This window comes from Schistocerca gregaria, chromosome X (assembly GCF_023897955.1).
Source record: "Schistocerca gregaria isolate iqSchGreg1 chromosome X, iqSchGreg1.2, whole genome shotgun sequence".
Classification (NCBI taxonomy): Eukaryota; Metazoa; Arthropoda; class Insecta; order Orthoptera; family Acrididae; genus Schistocerca; species Schistocerca gregaria.
Genome location: NC_064931.1, coordinates 794382611 through 794401508, shown reverse-complemented (window position 1 = coordinate 794401508; position 18898 = coordinate 794382611). Strand labels below are relative to the sequence as shown.

General features: G+C 39.8%; 1 long non-coding RNA gene across 1 annotated transcript in view; it reads right to left on the bottom strand.

Annotated features, from left to right (window-relative positions):
• LOC126297802 (uncharacterized) overlaps nt 1–17595 on the bottom strand; it is a 50590-nt gene extending 32995 nt beyond the window's left edge. Inside the window, exon 1 of the long non-coding RNA XR_007552577.1 lies at nt 17418–17595. This is a non-coding gene — a long non-coding RNA (uncharacterized LOC126297802). The remainder of the gene's footprint in view (nt 1–17417) is intronic.
• Between the last annotated feature and the right edge of the window lie 1303 nt (nt 17596–18898).

Below are 18898 nucleotides of genomic sequence, written 5' to 3'. Positions count from 1 at the left end.
TAACAATTGTATTTATGAGAAATTAGTCACCTCATTATTATATGTATGAGAGACAAAATTAATTAGTGTTACTCTTGATGTGGTGGATATCAAAATTCTTCACTTTTGATACTGACGAATGTAAACCAGTCAGTCCTAAGCGTGACTCACTACAGAATAACTTTCAAAGTATTACATAATGAATTGTTACAGTTGTAATGAAGACACAATAATAAACACATTAAGTAGAGACTTCAAGAGTTGACATGTTTTTAGCTCCTAAAGCACAGGCTTTTGAGTTCATTTGCATTTCTAACTGATCTTTTCCCATTTTGGGTCGTCATCATTATCCTTCCGTCGTTTCTCCACACGGTTTGTAGCCCAAATCTCGAGATCGCACTGTTCAAAATATTTAGTCTCCTAGAGGTGAAATCCTTTCTCATTGTCAGACGTGACTTTGAGAGTTTCTTCTCTTCTCTGAAGAACTGAGATCTTTTCCTGTACGACACAGACTTCACTATTATGGGTCTAGGTTTTGCAGATTCTGGAGTCTGACGCCCCATTCTATGACTTCTGTCTATTTCCTTTAGTGTCACTTGCAGGCCTAGCTTCTCTCGAGCAAGACTGATCACTAATGCATCTGTAACCTCTACGTTTTTCTCTGGAATCCCTTCTGAACAGTCTGAGACTATCGCGTCTCGGGTATTGTTGAAATTAGTCAGATTTCTCGATCAGCTTCTGTTCGAGCAATCGTGCCCTATGCTTAGTTTCTTTTAAAGATTTGCTCAGAGCACAGACTTTGCCAGCATTCGTCTCCAGTGTTTCCCGTATTTTGGCAATCACAGAATTAGCAATGGTCTGTACAACAAACCCGAGCACGTTGGTTGGTTAGTTGATTTGGGGGAGGGGGCCAAACAGCGAGAGCGAGCTCATCGGTCCCATCGAACGTATCTTGTGAATGGAGCGCGGCACTCACTTTAGCCTTCACGAGCGCAGCGACGTCGGGGGTGCCGCGCGATGTGGCCATAGTTCCTGGTGTCGGCTCAACCCTAGCGCCCTCTCCAGACTGACCATTGGCGATGCCGCGCATTTTTCGACGGTTATCCATTTTAAATCCAGTTCAAGGTTACAGATTCTCAAAAGCAAATGCACTACTGGCCATTAAAATTGATGACGTGCTACAGACGCGAAATTTAACCGACAGGAACAAGATGCTGTGATATGCAAATGATTAGTTTTTCAGAGCATTCACACAAGGTTGGCGCTGGTGGTGACACCTACAACGTGCTGACACGAGGAAGGTTTAAACCGATTTCTCATACACTAACAGCAGTTGACCGGCGTTGCCTGATGAGACGTTGTTGTGATGCCTCGTGTAAAGAGAAGAAATGCGTACCATCACGTTTCCGACTTTGATAAAGGTCGGATTGTAGCCTATCGCGATTGCGGTTTATCGTGTCGCGACATTGCTGCTCGCGTTGGTCGAGATCCAATGACTGCTAGCAGAATATGGAATCGGTGGGTTCAGGAGGGTAATACGGAACGCCGTGCTGGATCCCAACGGCCTCGTATAACTAGCAGTAGAGATGACAGTCATCTTATCCGCATGGCTGTAACAGATCGTGCAGCTACGTCTCGATCCCTGAGTCAATAGATGGGGACGTCAGTTACCCTTGACGCTGCACACAGACAGGAGCGCCTGCGATGGTGTACTCAACGACGAACCTGAGTGCACGAATGGCAAAACGTCATTTTTTCGGATGAATCCAGGTTCTGTTTACAGCATCATGGTGGTCGCATCCGCGTTTGATGACATCGCGGTGAACGCACATTGGAATCGTGTATTCGTCATCGCCATACTGGCGTATCACCCGGCGTGGTGGTATGGGGTGCCATAGGTTACCCGTCTCGGTCACCTGTTATTCGCACTGACGGCACTTTGAACAGTGGACGTTACATTTCAGATGTCTTACGACCCGTGGCTCTACTCTTCATTCGATCCCTCCGAAACCCTACATTTCAGCAGGATAATGCACGATAGCAGGTTGCAGGCCTTCCTGGATACAGAAAATGTTCGAATGCTGCCCTGGCCAGCACATTCTCCAGATCTCTCACCAATTGAAAACGTGTGGTCAATGGTGGCCGAGCAACTGACTTGTCACAATGCGCCAGTCACTACTCCTGATGAACTGTGGTATCGTGCTGAAGCTGCATGGACAACTGTACCTGTACACTCCATCCAAGCTCTGTTTGATTCAATGCCCAGGCGTATCAAGGCCGTTATTACGGCCAGAGGTGGTTGTTCTGGGTACTGATTTCTCAGAACCTATGCACCCAAATTGCGTGAAAATGTAATCACATGTCAGTTCTAGTGTAATATATCTGTCCAATGAATACCCGTTTATCATCTGCATTTCTTCTTGGTGTAGCAATTTTAATGGTCATTAGTGTATAAAACAGCGTGACTGTTTAATAACAGCCCCAAAATTATGGTAAACTTGCGAGCCAAACTAACGCACGTCACCCACTCGTCGCTATCTTGTCTATACGTATACGGTATATGTATAAGCGATTAATTTTTACTATAGCGAGTGCGTCTGCTATTACACAACACAAACTGCAGTGTGCGACTTACCTTGCGCAGGTGTGGATCGTCGTCGAATTAGTGGTGATCTGTGTTCAGACCACATGAGGCGTACATGAAACGTAATTTAGAAAACTGCGGAATCTTGCAAGGGTAAAGAAAATACTTAGCTCACATTCTTGTTCAATGGGCATACTGCCAACACATCACCATGTAGAAGCTATGGAGACGTTACCTAGCAGCAAAAATAAACTTGATAGAGCTACAGACCTTTCTAAAAATAATTAAGGACTCTGCTGAGTTCATCCAAAGTACAGGTGAGTCATGCTGGTGCTCAGTCGTCTTCGACGCAAAGGCATAAATACGGGTTAGGCGCAGTTATAGCCCGTAAAAACCAAGATGGTGGTACACAATCAATCGCGTATTTGTCAGACACATTAAATCAGTTGCACATCAGTAATCTTCAAATTGGAAAGGGGGTATTAGCGACTATACATGAAGTAAGGAGGCTCTATGTTTACTTACATGACGTTAATGTCACTTAGACTAACTTAATAGCTGTTGAGGCCAACACATGTGTCCCAGAATGAACAGTTCAGCAGCTATAACGCTGGGAATCCTTTCTCACCTCCTACTATTACCAGATATACCATATGTAGACTTTTAGATAGGCCAATTCGTATACTGAGGTGTTGGACCCCCTTTTGCCCAGTGTAATGCAGCAACTCGGTGTGGCATGGATTTAACTAGTCGCTGGAAGTCCCTGCAGAAATATTGGACCATGTTACGTCTATAGCCGTCCATTATTGCAAAATTGTTGCCAGTGAAGGATTTTGTGCAAGAACTGACCTCTCGATTTAATCCAATAAATGTTCGATGGGATTCATGTTGGGCAATCTGGCTGGCCAAGTCCTTCTTATCCAGAATATACTTCAAACCAATCGTGAATAATTGTGCCCCAGTGAAATGGGGCACTGTCATCCATAAAAAATTTCGTCGTTGTTTGGGAACTTGAAGTACATGAGTCTCTGCATATGGCCTCCAAGTAGCTGGGCATAACCGTTTCCGATCAATGATCGGTTCAGTTGGACCAGAGGACCAAGTTCATTCCATCTCAACACAGCCCACACATTGTGGAGCCACCACCAGCTCGCACAGTGCCTTGAGGACAACTTGGATCCATGGCTTTGTGGGGTCTACGGTATACTCGAACCATACTATCAGCTATTACCAACTGAAATATGGACTCATCTGACCAGGCCACGATTTTCTAGTTGTCTGCAGTCCAACCGATATGGTCAGGAGCCCAGGATAGACGCTGGAGGCGACGTCGTGCTGTTAGCAAAGGAACTCGCATCGATCGTCTGCTGCCATAGCCCATTAACGCCAAATTTCTCCGCATTATCCTATCGGATACGTTCGTCATACAACATACAATGATTTCTGCGATTATTTCACGTGGTGTTGGTTATCTATTAGCACTGACAACTGTACGCACACGGCACCGCTCTGGATCGTTAATTGAAGGCCGTTGGGCAATGCGTTGTCTGTGGGGAGGGATAATGCCTCAGCTGGCCGCTGTGGGCCGAGCGGTTCTAGGCGCTTCAGTCCAGAACCACGCTGCTGCTACGGTCGCGGGTTCGAATCCTGCCTCTGGCATGGATGTGTGTGATTTCCTTAGGTTAGTTAGGTTTATTAGTTCTAAGTTCTAGGTAACTGATGACCTCAGATGTTAAGTCCCATAGTGCTCAGAGCCATTTCAACCATTTTGATAATGCCCAGAATTTGGAATTCTCAGCTCACTCTTCGCACTGTGTATTTCGAAATATTGAATTCCCTAACGATTTCTGAAATGGAATGTCCCATGCATCTAGCTCCAACTACCATTCCGCGTTCAAAGTCTGCTAATTCCCATTTTGTGGTGATAAACACGTCGAAAACTTTTCACACAAATCACCTAAGTAGAAATGACAGCTCCGCCTATGCACTGCCCTTTTACACCTTGTATATGCAATACTACCGCCACCTGTATATGTGCATATCGCTATCCCAAGTCTTTTGTCACCTCAGTGTATATGATTTCCACTCATAGTGCAAGCCATTGTCGAAGTCACGCCACGCAGCCCATTAGTGACAACATTTGCATAATACAAAAGGGATAGAAGTACATTCAAAATGAAATCACCATAGACGCCCTTCTTTCTGAACAGTACGCACTATTAATAATAAAAGGGGTTGTTATTATAAGTGCATGGGCACACCAGGTAAACCTCCCAGTTACTAAGATCTCAGGTTCTCTCACTTTTGCACTAGGCGTTCTGGGAAAAACACAGACAAAAGTCTAACTCACTGACATTTACACTTTCCAGGGTAGTCGAGGGCATTTAAAAGATAGCACACTCGTGTCAGCTTTGCACTGAAAATCATTCAGTTCTGCACTTAGTTTTTGACCTTATCACCTACACCAGCACACCAATGAGAATGACTATACGATGGCCCATAATGTCGTTCATGTATTTACTCATCATCTATCCAATACCCTAAGTTTTATGGCATCAATATAAAGTCTAACATCACTGTCAAAAAGTTAAGCAAAATTTTCGCTATGGAAGTATTATCACATGACTTATTTTGGATAATGGATTTCAATTTTCTTTCACCAGTTTTGAAAGGTTTGTAAATAAAGTAGTGTCTCTTACATCACTTTCATTCTCAAAAGAAGAGGGAGCCAGAGGGTTTGTTCAAACGCCCACAGCTCAAATGACCAAACTTATTACAGAATTTCGTCAGATACTGGTAAAACTCTGACGTTGATCCGGAGCACATTCGGAAGCACATTGGTGAATAACAGCAGTGTGGCAGACAACCTGCACTACCATCAACTGTGGATGCTTCTGACTCTCCTGGACCCATCAACACCACCATATCATGAGTTCTATCCTGGTACTACGGTATGGACTGGAATTTTTGATGGATCTCAGTGTTGGACAGCTAGGCTGTTCTATTTGTTGGCCATCAGATAAGGCACTTTATCTCACCACCAGAACTGGCTGCACTCTCTGTGAACAGATCCAATATCGGCCACCACTACCACCATAATCACTGCCATTACTGTCGTAAATGCTGCCACCTCCGTCATTAACATCACCGACCTTGCCACTGCTCTTGTGTTCTCGAAGTGCATCATCAACTTCACTATCTTTATCATTGTTGACAGCCATACCATACCTTACTTGCCTCTGCTATCTTGAGTTACATTTGCAGCTCCCACTACATATGCCCACTGCAACTAGAGTTAATAAATGTCCCATCAATCTGTTTATGGGATGATGAGGATGTTAGATTTCACTGGCTATCGGAGGTCTGATAAACCAGCTCATCTCTGAATGCAACCCTGCTGATGGAAACCTGAAACTAGAGTGAGTCAGCCTACGTGTTACCTCCTACTGTGTCAGACTAGCTAGATGAACATGTGCCTCCAGTTTCGCTCCCTTCCTCCATTTCGCAGAAGAGAAATGCTCTAAACTTCAGGGTATGGGTGCCTATTTGAGGTGTTAGAGCGGCTATATTTCTGGAAACAGATAATATCTACAAAGAGGAGTCCTTGGAAAGTACATAGCTCCAGAGGGTGCAACGTTAGCTTGTTCATCTGTGCTATATTTGTTGCTCTCTTGGTAGGAACTCTATACGACTAACTTCATTCTCTACAACCTTTGTGTTTGGACATTCTTCAGTATCATGCTAGTTCTTTTGTTGGCTGCGCATCTATGATGGTCCATTGTAACGTTGATGTATTTAGGCATCATTTATGGAATACCCAAAGTTTCTCTGTTATCAATATAAACTCCAACGTTGCTGTCAAAAAGTTACGCAAAATTTTCCTTAGCGAAGTATTACCACAAGACTTGTTTCATATAATGAAGTTCACTTTGTTTTCACTGGTTTTGAAAGTTTTGTAAACAAAATGAAGTCTCTTACATCCCTTTCATTCTCAAAGAAGGGGAGCCGGAGTGTTTGGTTCAAATGTTCAAAAGTCAAATAATCAAACTTATTATGGAATTTCATCAGATACTGATACAACTCTGCGTATTCTGGAGCCCATACCGACGCACATCGATGAATAGCTCTGGAGCACATAGAGATGCACATCGAAGAATAACCTCAATCTGGCAGACATCCTACACTACCACCGGTCATTCAAGGTCTGACAAACGTGGTCACCTTTGAATGCACCCCTTCTGATGACAATCTCATACTAGAGAGCGTGAACCAACAGGTTCCGTGTCTGTCCAGCTAGATGAACAGGTGCCTCCAGCATTACTTCCTCTTCCATCTCGCAGAAGGTTCAAATGGCTCTAAGCACTATTCGACTTAACATCTGAGGTTAGCAGTCCCCTAGACTTAGAACTACTTAATCATAAGTAACCTAAGGACATCACACACATACGTGCCCGAGGCATTTCACAACTGATCGAGAAAAGGTATAAACAATGACAGACGGTAATACTCTTTTACAGACTGTGTCTGAAAATAAGGCATGTTCAAAGCATAGCTGTGCACTGCTACGTAAAGAGAATGCTACCTGTAAACATTTCCGAAATCTCTCCATCAGTTAGTAGTAGTGTCTATTTATTTATATATTCAATTAACTTTGACCCGCGGTTTCGTTCGCGTATCAGTAGTATTGACGTACGTGATGAGTAAGTATCGGACAAGCACAGCTGGCGATGTGCGCCGCCCCTCCGCTTCCTCATCATACGAAGTCAAGTGTTATTAAGTATTTGTATGTCTATGGCATCACACTTCCGACACGAATGTGCTGCGTTTAATTCAGATTATTTATTTATTTGAATGCTAGTCAGAACTGCCATGATATACGTTTGATGAAATTTTGTGCAGCCGTTAAAAGGTAATTTGCCGTATAAAGTAAAAAGTTTGCCGGCAACAACACGCTGCCTAATCAATATGTAGTACATAATTTGAGGTCATACTTCAACATAGATCTTAAATATCTCTATAAAAAAATCCGCGAGAACATATGATTGTCCTTGATTTTTCATCCACAGTCACCATTTCATGTCTTTCGGATTCGCTGCCCCAGGTGCAATCAAAAGACAAAAATTATTGGGTGAACCGAAAACTCGAAGCATGTGCTCTCAGAGACTTTTGTGTAGATCTTTTTGAAATCTACAGTTTCGTACTCTGCAATTTGATGTAGCCCTTGTTCCCTGCGCAACTGCTTTCGCATTTATAATATTGGTAACTTGTGGATTACTCACTGTGCCTTTCAACAAGAAGTGAAGTGCTGTATCATGACTGAAACACGCTGGTTCCTGATAGAAACGCGAAACAGGACACAAGGTAGTATTTGCCAACACGAGGACTTGACGAAGTGTCAAAGCGCACAGAACAACAAATGTACTGACAAGAAGAAGCCAGATGCTGATGGAAAATCGAAACGTGTAGGTTTAAATAAAGCTGTTTATGGTAGTAACTTGTGGTAGTACTACTTCTTACGAACTAGGAAACAAATCCAGAGAGATCAAATATTTACCAAAAATATCCGAATGTGTGAGCCTGATGGCAGCCCTAGAAATTTACAAAGTTTTCACAAAGATAACTTCACTTGCGTAGCGAGTCAAACCTACACAATAGCACATTTATCCGCTACGCAATCACGAAACGATAAACGACGTCATGTTTTGTTGTACTTTTATTTTAAATCATGACAAAAAAGAAACAAGAAGGGATTCCACAACAAGTCACTCTTCCTTTTATTCCAGGCCGTCTGCATTTTTTAAACTCACAGTTATATGCTGCCCGCAAGTAAAAATGTGATTATGACGAGATTTTCTCTCTCTCTCTCTCTCTCTGTCTCTCTCTGACTGTCATTGGAGGGGGGGGGCGGAAGGGGGGGGGCATGTGCTCCCGCGCCCCCGACCCCCTTAATCCACCCTTGCATTACCTGATGCTAGCACAACACAAATCAAATTTGTGAGAAAATAAAGGTGCTTTCAAAGAATAGTTTACTGATTGTGTCTCACGATGATCTCCTCAATATTCTAGCTAAATCGCTGTACATCCGAATAAATATTTTCGTTAGATATTTTGTTTTCATAGGTTCTTGTGAAATTTTCAATACAAATAAAACAAGGGGCCGTTACTTTGAGCTAATGACTTCCATTTATTCACAAACAGAGTAGCGACAATTGAAAGTAACAAAACATTGCACAGTGGGTGACATATTGCTGTCACACATTTCATAGAAGAGCACATAAAAAATACACCTACTAATCATTACAGCAAGTGCTAGTCGGTGTCTCGGCGCCTAAAAATGACTGACTTACCGCCTCCCTCAAATTTCAAACAAACGATTACATTTTGACCTCCTTACGCTGGAAATTAACAGAGCACAAAATTTATGATAAAAGAGTATCAGGCAATAATGATTTTCAGGAGCGAATTCCATATTTGTGTAGTGGGCGCTATTTATGTCATTGGGATTTATACTGTTCGCATTTAACAGTACAGGTAATTTGAGTAAGAAACTTGTTTTGAAAACGCGCTCGACAAATACGCATTTTAAAGCTATTTATCTTAAAGTCATGAGTTTTTGAGTGTTGTTTACTAAAGTAACGGTGTAAAAATCTAAATAGAAATCTGGTGTTAGCAAGAATGAGATGCATTGTGAAGTTGTGAATTAAATTGTGAATTACGAAGCAGTTTAAATGTTCCAGATTCCAACAAAACTTCCGTCCAGCAAGTTTGATAAGGAATGAAATGCATTCTGGATTCTCCGTCTCCTAAGCTTCCTGGTGGGCTATATTTTTGGAAAGGTATTTACTTTTTTCAAATGAGCATATTCGCAAATTACATATATCATTAATTTATATTTCTTTGATATCCTGTTGTACCTAAGATGGCTTTTTTGTTTCTCACAAACTTAGCCGTCGTTTTAAAACTAGACTGAGTGCTATCCTTGTTTAGATTGTTTCGTAATATATTGCTTTTGGATTATAGTGTATTCCAAACGTTGTTGTAATTATGACTTGTCAACAAATATTGTGACCTCGAATAACTATAGGTATTTTAAACAGTATTTCGAAGTGTGACATTTCAATTACAAACATATTCGCTGCAAACGGATTGCGAAAAGGTTCGATACCTGACTGGATTACTTAGTGAAGTAACCGATACCGTGCCTAAACCGTTACAGCGTCCTTCATGGTGGTATCTTAGGACCAATACTGTGTTTATATGCATCAGTGACTTTCCAGACAATGTTAGACACAGGGAACATTATTTTTCCTAATAACAACATTGTGTTCGTATATAAAGCCAGAACTTCTACAAAATGTGATCCCAAAGGATGTTTATAACTGGTCGTCCTGCAATAAACTTACACTGAACCGTAACGAAAATAAAGAGCATGAATTTCTGTTTAAAGAGGGAAAATAACCCTGTAAAATTAAACATGGGTGAGAATGTCATAAATTGTGGAGCAAAACCCAAATTTTTAGGGATTAATATTGAGTATATACCTGAAGCGGAATGAACACGCAAATACACTAGCAAAGAAAATATCATTAGCTTGCTATGCCCTTAAGAGCCCTATCATCACTTTGTTACAAACAATGCCTTAAAGTAACATACTCTTCCTATAAGCATTTCGTCGTTAGCATCGTACTGCATCTGCAGCAACAGTTTGAGTACCAATTGACACCACAGTGACAGAACGAACTGTTATAAATTGGTCACTTTGAGTACAATCCCGATCCGGACGTCCCGTAGCGTCCATTCCACTGACCGCAAACCATTTGTGAATCCAGTGGTGTCAAGCGAGAGATCCTTGGAGGGCAGCGCGCCGGTCTGTTGTGTTTTTTGCTCAAAACTGGTTCTGCCTCGGTGCCAATGATGGCCATGTGTTGGTTAGAAGGAGGCCAGTTGAGAGCCTACAACCAACCTCACAGGGTACTAAACACACTGGACCTACACCTTCTAACAACCCTACCACAACAGAGGTCAAAAATTAATTATGATTATAGTGTTGCTCACGCTGTTAAATATTGCGTTTTCGGATAACAACAAAGTTATATTATGTGGTAGGTGTCATTAGAGCACAGTTAATGAAGTCATTTATTGAAATAATGGATAAACTAGGCACTCATCATTTCGTGTTTCCCACGCTGTTCTCGTTGTGAACTCATGGCTCAATCGTCGAAAATCTAGGTAGTGATGATTCCAAGCTCAGATGCAAAGAGGCCTAGGTGTTATTCTGCGATATTCAAAAGTTTTATAGATGTGCTTCAAAAACCATTCTTGAAGATTAAACTTTTGCAAGTTAGGACAATGGTGATGTAAAAAAGTAATCAGCACTCCGAATTTAAGTTACACTTCTTTTTTATTACTTTTGTTGCAATATCACGTAACTCATTCCAAAACATTTCTTCACAATATGAAAAATACTTGAAAATATCTTCCTCACTGTTAAAGTTCACATTTCATAAACTGACTATAATTTGCGTTTTTTTAACATGACGACCAAAACTTGACTCACTAGTAACCGCTTACGCGCCCAAAATTCAGAGTTACAAGTACGTCAATGATCATAGTGACAAAAGAAAGAATACACATAAGAATAATATTATTGAAATATATACATATCGATGTATCGAAGTACTTCTACATTAATGAAATCAAATCTGAATGTTGTCACAGAAATATGTTAATTATTTTACAGAAACACAGTAGAATATTGCTGGTATCGAGAGGTTGAGGTGAGGTGCCATAATGGTTACGTTATTCAAGTACCATTACAACCTGGAGTTATGATAAGGAGTGCGATTTAATATGACAGCAGCAGCACTCTCATGGTTATCCCACACACCCTGACTGGAAAATTGTACGCCAGTCTGGTGATTCGACCTGTTGTGGTGTTTTTCCAACAGGATAACACTCGCCCACATACTGCTGTTGTAACCCAGTATGCTCTGCCGAGTTCCAACATGTTGCATTGGTCTGTTCGATCACCAGATCTGTTTCCAGTCTATCGCATATGGAACATCATTAGACGACACCTCCAGCATCATCCACAAACAGCATTAACCGTCCTTGTTTTGAGTGACCAAGTGCAACAGCCCTGGAACACCATCTCACACACTGACATCCAGCACCTGTACAACACAATGCATACACGTTTGCCTGCTTACATTCAACATTCTGGCGGCTACACTGGTTATTAATGTACCAGCATTTCACATTTGCAATGGCTTATCTTGCGACCTGTGGTCTTGCAATGTTAGTTACTTAAGTATATTACCTAGACAAATATATTGCCGAAATTTCTTTACCATACATTTATTAGATTCTAGTTTTGTTATTTTTTTCCAGCAGTGTATAATATATCTGAAACCAGCTCCCTTCCACATATACAAACATCTTTCATGATCCTTAAATCAAGTATTAGCAGCGACTGAATTATGTTCTGTCCAAAATTCTATAAGGCAGCTTCACCTTTACTTCCTTTCCCCGATTCACGTTCAAATATTTTCCCTTTTCTTCCATTTCCTACTATCTAATCCAAGTTTCCCATCACAATTAAATTTTCGTCTCTGTTAACTATCTCAATAATTTCTTTTGTCTTATCACATCTTGTTTCAGTCTTTTCATCATCTGCTCAACTATTAGTCTGCTGCTGTGGTCAGTGTTGGTTTCATGTTTATCTTGGCTATAATAATACTTCACTATGCTGCTCTTAGTACCATACCCAAATACCAGTTTTTCTTATTCATTATTAGATCTACTCCTGTATTATCCCTATTTGATTCTGCATTTGTAACTCTGTATTCACTCTACTAGAATTACTGTTCGCCCTGGTGCCACACCTGACTAATTCCCATTATATCTTAAGTTCAACGTATCCATTTCCCATTTTAAATTTTCTAAACTGTCTACCTAATTATGGTTCTAATATTCCACTTCCCAGTACATAGAAGACCTGTTTTTTTCTGAGACAATGACATCCTCTTGAGTAGTTCCTGTCTGGAGATCAGAATGGGACTATTTTAACTTCAAAATATTTTATTCAAGAGGATGCCATCATCATTAAGCCATATAGTAGAGCTGCACACTCTCAAGAAAAATGGCAGCTATAGTTTCCTATTATTTTCAGCTGTCATAGTACCCACACAGCAAGGCCATATCAGCCACTGTTACAGGGCCAGATCTGGCAATCATCCTGACTGTTGCCCCTGTAGCTACTGAAAAGATTGCTGCACCTCTTCAGGAACCACAGGTCTTGCCACATCAGAGATACCACTCTGTTGTGGCTGACCTTGAGTATCGCTATTTGTACTGTTGATGCACTCAAGTCACCCCACGTCAGCAAGGTCCATGCTTCAGGGTGGATGCCTTATATTAATAAAAACTGAACTCCATTTAATCCATGAATGCAGTACAGGAAGTCCAGAAGCCCATATACTTCTGATCTTACTCTAAGCAGTAATTTTATCAGTATAAGATTTGAATATTACATATGGAGAGGTGAATATCTCTTCTCATATGCTACATGATACCTTTTGTATTGATTTTACTGTTGTAATTTACTGAGCATCTGTGTAACATTATTGTGTTGATAAATAAACACCTCATAAATAATAGTGTGGTTTGTCTGTTGAATGAAGGGTATTTCTAATGGATCTATATGCAATGAGGTGTTAGTTCTGTGTTGTGTGATAATGAGTGAAGGGAGAGAATGGGTGAAACTCAGTGTCAACACACAGCCTAGCCTTCTTGAACAGTACCCAGATGGACACTGAGCTTAACATCCCAGTCATACATATGGGAGGAAGGAATTTTAGAGTCTAATTTCCCGTCGACATTTAGGTCATTAGAAATGGAGCACAGGTTTGGATTTTTTCAGGAATGGGGAACGAAATCAGCAGTGTCATTTAAAATGAAGCATTCTGGCATTTGCCTTAGTGAGAAAGGGAAATCATGGTAAACCTAAATCTTGATGGTCAGGCCCACATATAAAGCACCATCCTCTCAAATGTGGGTCCAGTGTGCAAACCACTGCATCAGCTTACTTGGTCCAACTGGTGGTTCACCATCTCTTAGAGTTAATCCAAGACATTCAAAATTCCACCACCAGGATATGAACTGGCTAAGTCCAAGACAAACACCGGCATAAGCATGCATTCGCTATCTCAGCTTAAGATGTGGATAGTCAGTAAATAGACATCCTACAGGCCACTACCACTGCTTCAAGAATGGGATGTATCTGTGGTCATATATTTGTGCATTACACATTCATGATATTTGTTGCTAGCATCAAGAATATTGTCAAAAAAACCTGAGATATCAACGTACAATATACAAGTCATAAATCTAATTATCATTAAAAAATCTGTATAACCAATTTGTTCAACTACTAGAATCATCACATAGTTCATTATGACAGGCAAAAGTTTTAGAAAATTAAGGGGAAGAAAACTAGCCAGTTTTAAGTAGGCTAGAAAATAATGTTGAAAATATTTGTGCTCAGTTTGAGCTACCACACAAAAAAGGTGTGCTGATGCATATGAAAAAAATATACATATGGGTTGAAATAATAAACCAGTCATATCATGTGCCTTGAAAATAAGGTAGGAACCTAAATTATTATGTGAAAGTACTCTAATAAAGTAATGAATAATTAAAAATTGTATTACAGGGAATAGAGGAGAGTCCACAGCACACTTATAAGAGAAGCTAAATAGTTTTTAATGAAATGAAACTGTTACTTTGATTTATATATATATATATTACAGGAAATAGAGGAGAGTCCACAGCACACTTATGAGAGAAGCTAAATAGTTTTTTAATGAAATGTAACTGTTACTTTGATTTATATATATATATATATATATATATATATATATATATATATATATATATATATATATATATATATATATATATATATATATATAAATTAACAGTTCCATTTCATTAAAAACTATATATATATATAAATCAAAGTAACAGTTTCATTTCATTAAAAACTGTTTAGCTTCTCTCATAAGTGTGCTGTGGACTCTCCTCTATTCCCTGTAATATATAAGACAGTGTAGTTCTATATAAATTCAAACAGAAATGGCTCAAATTGAGAAGAATGTGGAAACAGAATATTGAAGAACGAAGGAATACTGTTGAGAGGTCAAAATGAAGTCATAGCTGTTTGAAATCATCATTATCTTGAGGAAGAAAATAAAATCATTAATCATGATACTGGTAATTCAAAAGTGTACTTCTCAAACTCTGTCCCCAGTCCAACAACTGCATATTCTTCTTGGCGACAAATGACTTTAGAAATATAAAAAAAATGTTGTAAAAAGAGTACACACAGAGGAAATATATGATACATATGCTAGAACAATTAAAAACCATCCTTGTCGGTTGCTGAGTGCAATGGCTATTCCTGTTATTCACTGCCTAAAGAGAGTGTGGTAACCTCTATAAATAAATAAAGATGGTAGCTGGAAATATATTGGCAATTATTCTGTTACAATTATTTATTCTATCATAGATGAAATAACAACAACTGTAACAAAAATGGAACAATAGATTTTACAGAAAAGAGTGGAAACCACAAGCAATATTTTGTTGAGCCCAACCTACATAGGTAGGAATGATCATCAAAATAAAATAAGAGAAATCAGAGCTCGAACATAAAGGTTTGGGTGTTCGTTTTTCCCGTGCGATGTTAGGGAGTGGAATAGTAGAGAGATAGTATGATTGTGGTTCGATGAACCCTCTGCCAAGCACTTAAATGTGAATTGCAGAGTAGTCATGTAGATGTAGATGTAGCACAGTAACAACAAATCTGAAGCCAGAGAAATTAGAAGGATAAAGGAAAATTAGTACTTATGGTTGGCTATATCTAAGGTAACTCACATGATATGCCATATACATCTATTCCACAAACTTTGTTGCTAAGGAATAATCGATAAAGTTGCTGATGCGCTAAAACAATGTGCAAAAGCCAGAGATCAGTGCATGTAGGTAAAGCATAATATCAGTAGTAAACATGCCAATGTTTACTCTGATTTCTAAACTAGTAAAGCATGGTGTAGCTTAAGGATCATTTCTGTTGTTACTTGTACTCACACCATATGTAAATAATATGCCTTCAATAGTTCGTGACCAACGTAATCATGTGTGCTGATAAATGTAAATGAAACAGACATTTGTGAGTAGTTGGTGGCTGTTGTTGATAGGTACTTTAGACACGCACACACACACACACACACACACACACACACACACACACACACACACACACGCGCACGCAAGTTTCACAGCTACTAATTTGATAAGTCTTCTATGATGATATTATAGCAGGACATTTCATTAACTAGGCCGACACGTTGTATAGCAAGACAAAAATATGTTTGTTCAACAAGTTATCAAGTGACAACTCTGCTAGTTTGTACATTTATCAGAAAAATTGACACAAGATGCAAATATGTGGACTCTAGAAAGTGGAAATATACTAGGATGAAGAAGATGGATCAAAAGGGGAAATCAACATTAATTCGAAAATTAATTAAACTGCTTTGTTGGACAGAAACAAACCTAAGTAAAATAAACATGTACAATATAATATGAATCATGGTTCCAGTGCAGTCCTGCATAAGTATTATGAGACAGACATTAGAAATTTCCAGGAAGCGAAATATATTTGTTAATTCGTAAACCGTATTAAATTACTCTGCACATTATGTGTAGCTGTTTTGCCTGACAGCATTAATATTTTTCGTCCTATGAACTGTTCCCAATATGTGAGGAATCTAACATCCTGCTAATGGTGAACATACAGTTTGAGAAAAAAAAGTTGCGTTTTAGTACTATGTATAATGGCTAACCTGTTTAATAGGGATATCCATATAAGTGAAATTAGCTTTTGTGTTTCTGTGTTATGGTTTATCTTTGTAATTTACTTACTTAATGATGTTAATACATTACTGCGGTGTATCTAGGTGAATAATGAAACGAAATGCAAATGAATTGTATAAGTTGCTCATATCGACATGAACAGCAGCAGCTTATAAGACTAGATGTGACAGCTTTTGCATAGACAACATGTTATTTATACAGGAAATGTACAGTACAGTGTGACGATTACTGTTTGCTTCTAATCTTGTAAAGATCGAAAGCAGCTAGAAGAACTCCAGATTATCGCCATTCTCTTATTACCTTTGAGCATCGACGTTGTTTATACTTACTGCTACATGTCTGTGTGCATGAATCTGTCTTTTCAGTACACTGTAAAACATACTTGGTGCACTAACGTAAAGTTTTGTGCATATTCTCAGGAAGATACCCAAGAAATTACCAACAGAGCGAAATCTGACCACTGATTAAATAACTACCGGTAGTATCTATGGTAGCATTCACTTTCCTGACTGACGAAAAGTTCAATAGCGATTAAGTTACTGTATCTAGCTGCTGAAAGTTTATGTTAAACAGCGATAAATATCGGGGACAACTTACAAGCACATGAAGAATTCTGGCAGCTTACATCGGTAGGAACTCTCACGAAAAGAACTAGTGCGGTAAGTTTATTTCAGTATTCTTAGAGGTATTGCAGTATTTTAAATATAAAATATATTTTGTGTTTCGCATGATTAAAAACCAGTACCACGAAGAACTTCGACTACAGTTAATGCAGCCCTTTGTTATGTTCAGTATACTGGTACTTAACTGTAACAGATTCGTAGACATTTCCTAAACAGATTTCGGAATATAGATACGTTACGATTCCAAATGAACTACTGACGTATATAAGGAAATTGTAATAAAAATCACTTACACCAGTCGAGAAAGGGAACCAGCGATCCACATGTAGCAGCAAGAAGATGTCACACTTGTTGTGCACCTTGGGCTTCGTTCGGACTGTGGTCCCGAAAGATCATTGAAATTCTTTTCAGCACTGAGACTCAAATACGAAGCACAAAGCGATGTGAAATAGAATATGTATGATGCGCCGCCTTGGCATACTAATGCTGCAGTGAACGTCGCCATAAGACGTTGCGGGTAGCGGAATGTGGCTAACGCCTATTCCTAATGCCTTTTAAGGCAGCGCCTTCAAATACCACCATGAGTTCTTTCCTTTTTGACATAAATCACGCAAAATGTATTTCTGAAATAAGAACAGCACATATTCGAACTAGTCTTTGAGTGTTGACCTGTACAGCCTACTGTACGCAATAGGCCCAATCACAACTCCTTGAACGCAATATAACAAACTACAATGAAGTAAGAATGAAACAGTTAATTTTATTATTACTATGTCTTCAATGAATTAATTTCCTCGTTGCTTTCACTAATCTCAAGACGCCTTTGTTATCTGTACGTTTGTATTCCTTCTCGGAAAGGGAGTCTAAAATTACGTTGACTTTGTAGTGTAGCCTCTTAGCTACCTCCCTCTCTATCATACACATGGGCGTCTACAATGGCATACGCTTGCCTCCCCGCCCCTCCCCCCACCCCTCCGGGAACCTGGGCTAACCATCAGTACTCTTCGATATAGTAAGTTTTTTGTGTCACCTTTCAAATTTAAACCGGCCGCTGTGATCAAACGGTCCTAGGCGCTTCAGTCCAGAACCACCTTGCTGCTACCGTCGCAGGTTCGAATCCTGCCTCGGGTGTGGATGTGTGTGATGTCTTTAGATTAGTTAGGTTTAAGTAGTTCTAAGTCTAGGGGACTGATGACCTCAGATGTTAAGTGCTTAGAGATATCTAAACTTTTAAATTTACTTCTCGTTACATGAAACGTCTCAAAACTGACCAAATTATTTGGAAAAAATGGCAATTTTAGATCTCCCCCCCCCTGGATAAATTTCTACAGACACCCACGCTCATACACCCCACCAAAAGGCAGCCTGCTGTTCACATCGCAATGTACATACTTCACTGGACATGCTACGTGTGCTGACATGTTTTCTTGGGTTCGTAGACTATTGAAGAACATAAGGGACCCATAAAAGAGCAACAACTCTGGGTGACTAATCGTTGTTTTAAAATCGTAATTATTATCAGCTCATAGTATGGAACTGTAGAATGGCGATAGGGTTCGTCACTCCGTTTGTTTCAATCAAATGAAACTGATGTGCACTTTAAAATGAAAGAAGGCAGGGAGGGTAACGTAACCCACAATGGCAGAGAGAGCAATGGCAGTTGATGTGAGAATGAGGTATAGACAAATGGTCGAAAGGCACAGAGACATCAGTTGTCGGATGAATGGCCGGCCGCGGTGGTCTCGCTGTTCTAGGCGCGCAGTCCGGAACCATG